Source organism: Hylobates moloch, unplaced genomic scaffold, assembly GCF_009828535.3.
Source record: "Hylobates moloch isolate HMO894 unplaced genomic scaffold, HMol_V3 SCAFFOLD_25, whole genome shotgun sequence".
In the NCBI taxonomy this organism is placed as follows: domain Eukaryota; kingdom Metazoa; phylum Chordata; class Mammalia; order Primates; family Hylobatidae; genus Hylobates; species Hylobates moloch.
The window spans coordinates 4,077,853-4,086,469 of NW_026652300.1; the positions used below are offsets into that span (position 1 = coordinate 4,077,853).

The 8,617-nt window shown below is 39.1% G+C and overlaps 1 pseudogene; it reads right to left on the reverse strand.

The window, feature by feature from the left end:
• Positions 1-8,089, reverse strand: part of LOC116812232 (centriole and centriolar satellite protein OFD1-like) — a 29,234-nt pseudogene extending 21,145 nt beyond the window's left edge.
• Between the last annotated feature and the right edge of the window lie 528 nt (positions 8,090-8,617).

Sequence of the window (8,617 nt, forward strand, 5' to 3'; positions counted from 1 at the left end):
AACACATATTTTCTTCTTTAATGACATATTAATACATTTAATACTCTCTCAATTGTGCTTGAGATGCATACCTAGTATACAAAGATACTTGGGCTAAAAGTCAGCTTTCTTGAAGTTTTCTTTTTTTTTAGAAATGTTCCCAATGGTGGATATTGTTACAAACAGTATCTTTCAGTGTGTCTGTAGGGCTGTTGATACTGTGTGAAGTTTTCTTATTTGACTATCTGAAAGTTATTACAAAAATGAAAATATAGGAATAATGACCTGCAGAACAGGTGAACTATTGTTTAACAAGTAAGATATCGTCAGCAAGGAAAAACATGTAATTTAAATCTAATTAAATTTCTTACTCTTCTCCTTCAAAATTAGCTTTATTATTTTATAAGGAAAAGTACATAGAAAAATCTTGCAGTAGTATAATTGCTTGAATCCAGGAGGGGCAGATGTTTTAGTAAGCTGAGATTATGCCAATGCCTTTCAGACTTGGTGAAAGAGTGAGACCGTACTTCTAAAAAATAAATATGTAAATAAATACATTCATAAGGCCAATAAGTAAAATTTGGTTGTGTATGAAGAAACTCAGCATATTTAAAATTTGAATTCAAATACTGTACTAAGGCTGTGCATTGTGGCTCACAACTGTAATCCCAGCATTTTGGAGGCCAAGGCAAATGGATCACTTGAGATGTGGAGTTCGAGACAAACCTGGCCAACACAGTGAAACCTCGCCTCTACTAGAAATACAAAAATTAGCCAGGTTCTTGGGCAAGCACCCGTATCCCAGATACTTCGGAGGCTGAGGCGGGAGAATCGCTGGAACCCAGGAGGTGAAGTTTGCAGCCTGGAATCACGGCACTGCACTCCAGCATAAGCAACAGAGTAATACTTCATGTTAAACAAAATAATTTATAATACTAAGCTTCTGTGTCCTTAAAACTTTGGAATATGAAACTCTTAGATAACTATAGACAACCTAAAGAAAGTAAAAGCATATACACAACACCAAGATTGAAATTTAATGTAAACTCTAGACTTTGGCAATAACGACTTGTCAGGGAAGGCTTATCAATTGTAGCAAATGTACCACCTTGATGAAAGATGTTGACAGTGGGAAAGACTGTGCATGTGTAGGAGCAGTGGGTGTACAGGAATTCTTTGTACTCCATCAACCTAGCTGTGAACTAAAACCTGCTCTAAAAAACAGTCTACACACACACGCACACACACACACACACACACATTCACAAGGAAAGTTTGCTGCATCTACCTTTAAAATAATAAACTGGGACAAATGTTTAACCATAATGGTGAAGAAATATAGTTAAAATAATTGGAAAGGTACTAAAAAATAAAATGACAGTAACTTTATTATTTGGAAACTTTACAGATTTTTAAGGATTACATCACTTAAGTTACTTGATTCAACTCTCCACAGTCTGGTTCCGCATCTGTAACACACGAAACATCTGTCGTGTGTCTATCACAGTGCCAAATTCAGAGCAGACATTCAACAAGTTGGCAGAGTCTCATTAAACAACATGGAAAATAGATAAATCAATTTGAGCTCCTCAACATTTAGAGATTGTACATCACAATTTTACAAAAGACTAAATGCAATACCAATAAATTAATTTCAAATTTAGTAATCACTTGTTATATAACAAATGTATTATGTGCAGGTACAATGGAAATTCAAAGAGAAATAAGAAGTGGACCTAGTATAAAAGCAATTATCTATAATGCAGCATGTTACAGTCAGCTGAAAAAAAAAACTGTTAACAAAAAGTTCAAAACAGAAAAGGAAACACGTTACCTTTTCTTTTGCTAAACCAGTTTCTGGAAAGAAAACAGAAAGTGAAGACTCATAGCCACATCTTTGTTAGTGATCAGCCACTGAAGAGTTAGGGGTTCCTAGTAAGAGGGAGTTCCTTTGCACTGAAATGGACTGAGGGTGCAATTCTCCATTCAATACAGGGTGCATCAACTCATGGCTTAGGTGGTTTTGAATTTGTGTCTTGCAAGGAAGGAAGGAAGAAAGAAAGGAAAACAATTAAGAAAGGAAAGAAGGAATGAAGGAAGGAAGGACAGCAGGAATAAAGGGAGGGAGGGAGAAAGGGAGGAAAGGAGAAAGGAAGAAAGGAAGGAAGAAATGAAAGAAGGAAGGAAGGATGGAAGGAAGGAAGGAAATCAAACAAGGTAAAATAATTTCAGTAGGATTGTCTCAGTAGAGATGTACACAGATGTATTACATTCATTGGAAAACTTCCTTTTATTTCCATAATGTTTCTAGATTCATGGCCAGAAGTCAGGAATCTTCTCCTACACAAGTCTTACCCCATGAGACAAGAAGGTCAGTGTGTTCTACAAAAATGTTTCTTTCCTCAACTTCCAAGTGAAATTGGTGGTTAGCCAGACCCATTTGCAGACTCTTAACTTCACTTCCCTAGAAGTCCATTTCAGCAGCTTATGCTTGGGATATGAAGTATAGGAAAAAAATTCTGCCAGTTCATCACACCTCTGTGGACTGTTGCAAAATATAACCAAAATATTTAACAACAAGGGACTGCTGTGTATGTTACAAAAATATCCAGATAAGACTGTTGCCACTAAAAATGAGGATTTCAAGAAACTTTTAAGGAAACAGAGAAATGCTCACACCATGTAACTTAAATTTAAAAAGGCTATATTCACAGGATGTATCTACATATTTTAAGTGTAAAATATGCTTATGAAATGCATATTGCAATGAAAACACGTTGAGCTAATCCTCTTCCTAGCTGTTAATCCAAATATAAAGTATACTAACCGATATTTGCTGCTCAAATGAAATATTCAGGCATATCAATGTAGTTTAAAGATGAAAGTGTTCATTCTCCAATTAAACTATTAAAAGAGAACACTAGTTTTTTCTATATGTTGCCAATGTCCCACATCAAAACACATTACAAACCCACTTGTTAGTTTAGGAACCTGTAAGCCAGATTTATAAAAGAGGCCTATTCTTACTAAAATGTGTTCATTATATAAATGCTTTCTGCTCCTATCTTATTGGCAGCTCAATTAATTATTTGAACATTCTCCTTTAAGTTGACTCAAATGCAACATTTTCTCAATGGTTTCAAAGAGACTGTAATGTTTCAGGGTAGAGTTTTGAAACCCAAACATTGGATGAATATAAATGTAAACTACCTCTTACAGGTTAGACTTCTAAAACTTATGGAACAGACAAACTTAAATCCGACAGTTTGAGTGTGCCCAGTAACCCCACATGCATCAACGTTTGGTGTAGCTTTTTGCGCAGCTCATCTTGACTCAACAGAAATGGGGAGCAAGTTGGATTAGAAGACAAAATAGTTACAGATTACTTGGGGGGTAGAGGGAAGGTGAAAGACTGAAAAACAACGTGAGATTACAGCCGTCACATCGCATCCTGCCCCTCTTGGGGACCTACTTAGTACAGTCTTCCTGGTCTGAAGATACATGGCACATGCATTTGGTTGCCTAGCACCGGCTAGAATCTCCACCCAAAATTCGAAGGAGCACATCCAGGGTATCCAAAAATCTGCCCCCGAGGAACTTGGCTGAAGCAGCCCGGTGCGGGGTCTTCACAGCGGGACTGAGACTGCCTTTCCCTCGTTGGTCTGTCGCTTCAGGTAGAGGACGGAGTGAGTCGAAACCGGCATTTTGAATCCCTGTGGGACTTCACTGGTGCTGCCTGACGGCGCAGGCTGGTGCTCTATCTCCATTCCTCCCTCTGGTAGCCCAATCAGACCTGCCACGCCCCGACCGGCTCATCCATTCACTGAGAACTTCCAGCTCCAATTTCTGCCCTCTTGGGGTCTTTGTTTTGGTGGTTAACAGCCAAATATTCAGTTGATCCCGGGTTTCTTAATGGAGCCACTGTTACCTTTTGGAGCTAGCAGATTCTTTGTTTTGGGAGGCTGTCCTGTGCTTTGTAGATTTAGCGGTATCCTTGGTCTCTATTTTGTCAACAGTACCTTCTCTTCCAAGCGAGACAACCAAAAGTGTCTCCAGACATTGCCAGATGACCTCTTGGAAGCAAGATGGCTCAGGACTGAGATCCACAGAGCTAAATGTTTTTCAGTAACCACCATTGTGTATTGTGAGGAAAGGCAAGCCTGACCTCATGATGGTTACATGTAATGAAAAAGAAAAGGAGCCAACCCTCTCAGAAGCAATAATGAACACGTTACAGCCAGATAATTGAGGAAAAGCTCATATATATATATATATACACACACACACACACACACACACATATTATATAAGATATATATCTTATATAATATATAATATATATATTATATATTATATTATAAGATATATTTATATATATAAGATATATATCTTATATAATATATAATATATATTATATATCTATATGTAGATAGATATATAGATATATTGAGTAATGAGTTTACAGGGGAGGTGGTTGAATATGGAAGTGATCCAGATCATCTCTTGGAAAAAGTGTAAACTCTTCAGAGTCTTGATGCATAGGATTTGGGTGGTGGGCCAAAAGAAGAGCATCACAGGGATGGGGAAAAATGAGTAAAAGTAATAAAAAACAAACAAACAAACAAAAATCCAGGACCTTCTGGGGGCAGTGAGGAATCTACCCTGAGTCCAGAGTTGTATGCTGGGAATATAAGCCTGAAAAAGTATCTAAGTCCCGTGAGGACAAAATTGGATCAGTTTCAGCTTTGTCCACATCATTGAAGACATGTACAATGAATTTTGATCACTGGCTGTGAGAAACTTAAAGTCTTTAAGAGGCAGTATGAGTGACAGGACTTCTTAGGAAGTGGAGAACCAGTAGGTTTTTGGAGGAAATAATTGAGGAGGAGAGACTTAGTTAGATTTTAAAAAATAGGTAGGGGTTGCAGGCAGTATCAGGGAGAACATTCCAGGCAGGACGAGAGAAATAATAGTAGCTCTGAAGTGGATACAGACAAAGTGGATTTGGGGAAGAAAAAAACATAAATGACTAAACTCTAGTGGAGGTGGAACAATAGGGATGAGAAAAGACATGACAAATGTGGGAGTCTGCTTTGAATACCAGTACATGATCCTGTAGTTGAGATGCATCCAGGCTTTTGTATGAGATAATGAAATGATGAAAGCAGTGTTCTAAAAATATGTTGATAGCTTTTAAATGTTGTTAGGTAGTATCACCAGTCCACTGTATAAAAAGTAATAATAATCGGCCAGGCGTGGTGGCTCATGCCTGTAATCCCAGCACTTTGGGATGCTGAGGCTCAAGGATCACCGAGGTCAGGAGTTCCAGACAAGCCTGGCTAACATGGTGAAACCTGGTTTCCACTAAAAATACAAAAAATTAGCGAGGTGTGGTGGCATACATCTGTAATCCAAGCTCTCTGGGAGTCTGAAGCAGAAGAATCACTTGATCTGGGAAAGCACAGGTTGCAGTTAGCTGAGATCACGCGATTTTACTCTAGCATGGGCAACAACAGCAAACGAGCAAATAAAAAGATTGTGACTGAAGACCCCACTCCCACTTTTGATCACACAGTTGAATATATGAATACAATTAGATAAAATGTTCTTCAAAAACTAGCATAACTTCTCCCAAAGGGGGGATAATTGCTTATAATATTAATAGAAAAATGTCACAGAGACCTATCAACAGTGTTCAAACTGCCCCTCCTTATTGCAATAGACATGTAACCATGTCAGATCAGTGACCCAGGTCTATCGTATGACTGAAAACACTGCTGTTGGCAGGAATGAACAGTTTTTCCAGAAGTTCTTCTATAGAGTCTCTACAGAGGCCAGCTACAAAAAGGGATGTGTTTGGAACGAGAGTCCATGAGTTTTATCATGCATTTTCCTGCAAATTAAACTAAGAGCAGGGACTTCCAAGTTCATTAAGCATCCTCTCACTCTGATACTGGTGGCGTTCTAGCCACCCATTATATTGTAGTTTTCAGTGACTTCAAATGAGCAGCCCTGGGCTTGACCTGTGGAACAGATTGGAATAAGTCTGTCAAGTTCAGCCTCATGTAGGCACTGCACTTCCCAAAATCCATAGGAGACAAGGATAATTGATCACAGCATTCTTTCTTACATTCTTTTCTACAAAGCATTCTTCCCCTTTTCTTTCCACATTTAGTCTCAGAAAATTTCTCAGCCCCAGTTCATGGCAGTCAATACCAGCTGATTAGATTTCACTCTTGAGAGGAAACTCATTTGCCATTCCAAGCCAAATTCCTTTACCATTAGACAGCTTATTTTATTTAAAGATAGGACTATGTCATACCCTGTTCTCCTTCCACCCCGAAAAGGTCCCCTCGGCACCATTTAAACATCCTCATTTCCTTCAGTTGCTTTTGTCCTCTTTCCAGAGCTTTCCCTAGCATAAATCTTGCCCTCCCCTCACCTTTAACACACACAGGTCAGAGTTGTGGATTAATTTACAATAGATTTCCAGAAATGAGTTTCTTCCACAAAGATGATATGATTCCCAGAACTCACTTTCTTCCCCAAAGAGGGCATGAACATTCTCCCCAATCTTGCTCTTAATACCACCTAGAACTGCATTAGCTTTTTGACCAAACTCTCAGACTTTTACATCTTACAGAGCTTGCAGTAAGTTAACACTTTTCTGGATGTAGGTGAACTGTTCTCAAACTAGGTTTCCCTTGTCCTATTGTTCTACAGCTGGTTTCTAATCCAAAGTACAGGGCTTTCTTTCCTATTTGCTTAACTTCTATCTTGTTAATTTCACCCAACTCCCTTAGCCACAGGGATCATTTTGAATTCTAACTTCTGCCTTCTAATGAATTCTAATAAATAAACTCTTGGTGTTATTTTTGAATGTGATAAGTTGTCTTCATTCAAGTTATTGATTTAAATGCTGAGGTAGACTAAGTTACGGTCAACCCCAAAGCTTGATTATATATATGTGTGTGTGTGTGTGTGTGTGTGTGTCATACTTCCACTCACTGGAGACCTTTTAGCCTTTTGATTCTAGACTCACTGATGTCTGGTCCCATGCTTATGTTGATTACTAGTTAGTGTATGTAGACTCCTTAAATTTAAGGTATTGAGAGATCTCCTCATATCACCAAGTTGATTTCTTTGGACTTCTCCCTGTCAAAGACCAGGTTGCCCTACCTATCAGGGACAGCTGCTGTTTCCATCACAAATAAGGGTCCTGGCTCCCTCTCATCAGCCAACAAGCCCAGTTTCTTGTTATGCAGGATTTCTTCATAGGAAACTTAAAAAACTTCAGCAACTTCTCACAAAGTTGCTGTCGATGACCTGAACATAAACTTCATCATGGGGCCTCTGAAACCCCTGAGACATCAGCATGGGAAGTTTCAGAAGGCTCCTTGCACTGTTGAGTCTACTTAACACTGAAATCTTGCCATGTCTGTCGTTCTTGCATTTCAACACTGTCTATGCTGCAGGCTGTGCCACTACCCTCCAGTACCATTCCGCAAGCATTGAACACTTGCTGTGTACCAATTTCTGTATTAGTGGTGGGGATACACAGTGGAGAGGAACCACCCCTTTCTTACACTCTCATTTCCATATTGCTGCAGATGTCTTCACCTTGATGCCTCATTGCACCTATGTAACAATTTATCTACAGTGCTTTGAAACCCATGCCCCTGTCAGATGAACTACCTTTGTCCCCAGGCTCTTAAGAGAATGTGCCTTCTACTCATTTGCTGACACTTCCTTGAGTTTCCTTCCTTTTCTCTCATATCTGCAGGTTTTTCTGGCTTTGGCCTATTTTAGTTTCCTACTGCCACTGTAACAAATTATTACAAATTTAGTGGGTTAGACAAGTATATCATCTTACAGTTCTGTAGCATAGGAGTGCAACACAGGTACTTGTTGGGCTACAATCTAAGTGTGCGCAGGACTGTGTTCCTCTTGGATGCTCTAGAGGAGAATTTGTTTCCTTGTATTTTCTAGCTTCTAGGGGCCTCCTGCATTCCTTATCTGTAGCCCCATCAACATCACATTGCTTTTCCGTTCTTCTGTGACTTCTCCCTGACTTTCCTCTTTTGCTTCCATCTTCTACATTTAAGACCATTTTAATGGCATTGATCAAGCTGGATGATCCTGGGCAATCTTCCTATCTTAAGGTCAACTGATGAGCAACCTTAATTTATCTTTGCCATGAACCCTGACATACTCACAAGTTTTACAGATTGGGATCAGGGCCTCTTAGAAGAGAGGCCACATTCTGTTTGTTCCCCTCAGCTAGACATTTGGAAACTATCCTAGGTTCTCTTTTTGGGTTCAATTTCCCAATGTAATCTATCATCTAATTCTGAGTAGCTACCTCCTCAGGGTCTCTGGGACAAGTGTTCCTTGGAGATTCTTCAAAGGCCCCTATTTAAAGCAATAAAAAAATCGAGCAGACCACGAATACACACTAATACCAATGCAGGTATGTCGGTCATGACAGTTGCTTTATTTGCATTATATATTGGAATTCTAAATAATAGTCATTTTGTGGGTGAAGGGAAGGTGGAGGATGTCACAGAAATTGTATAGAACAAGTTGAAATTGGGCTGGACATGGTAGCTCATGACCCTAATCTCAGCACTTTGAGAGG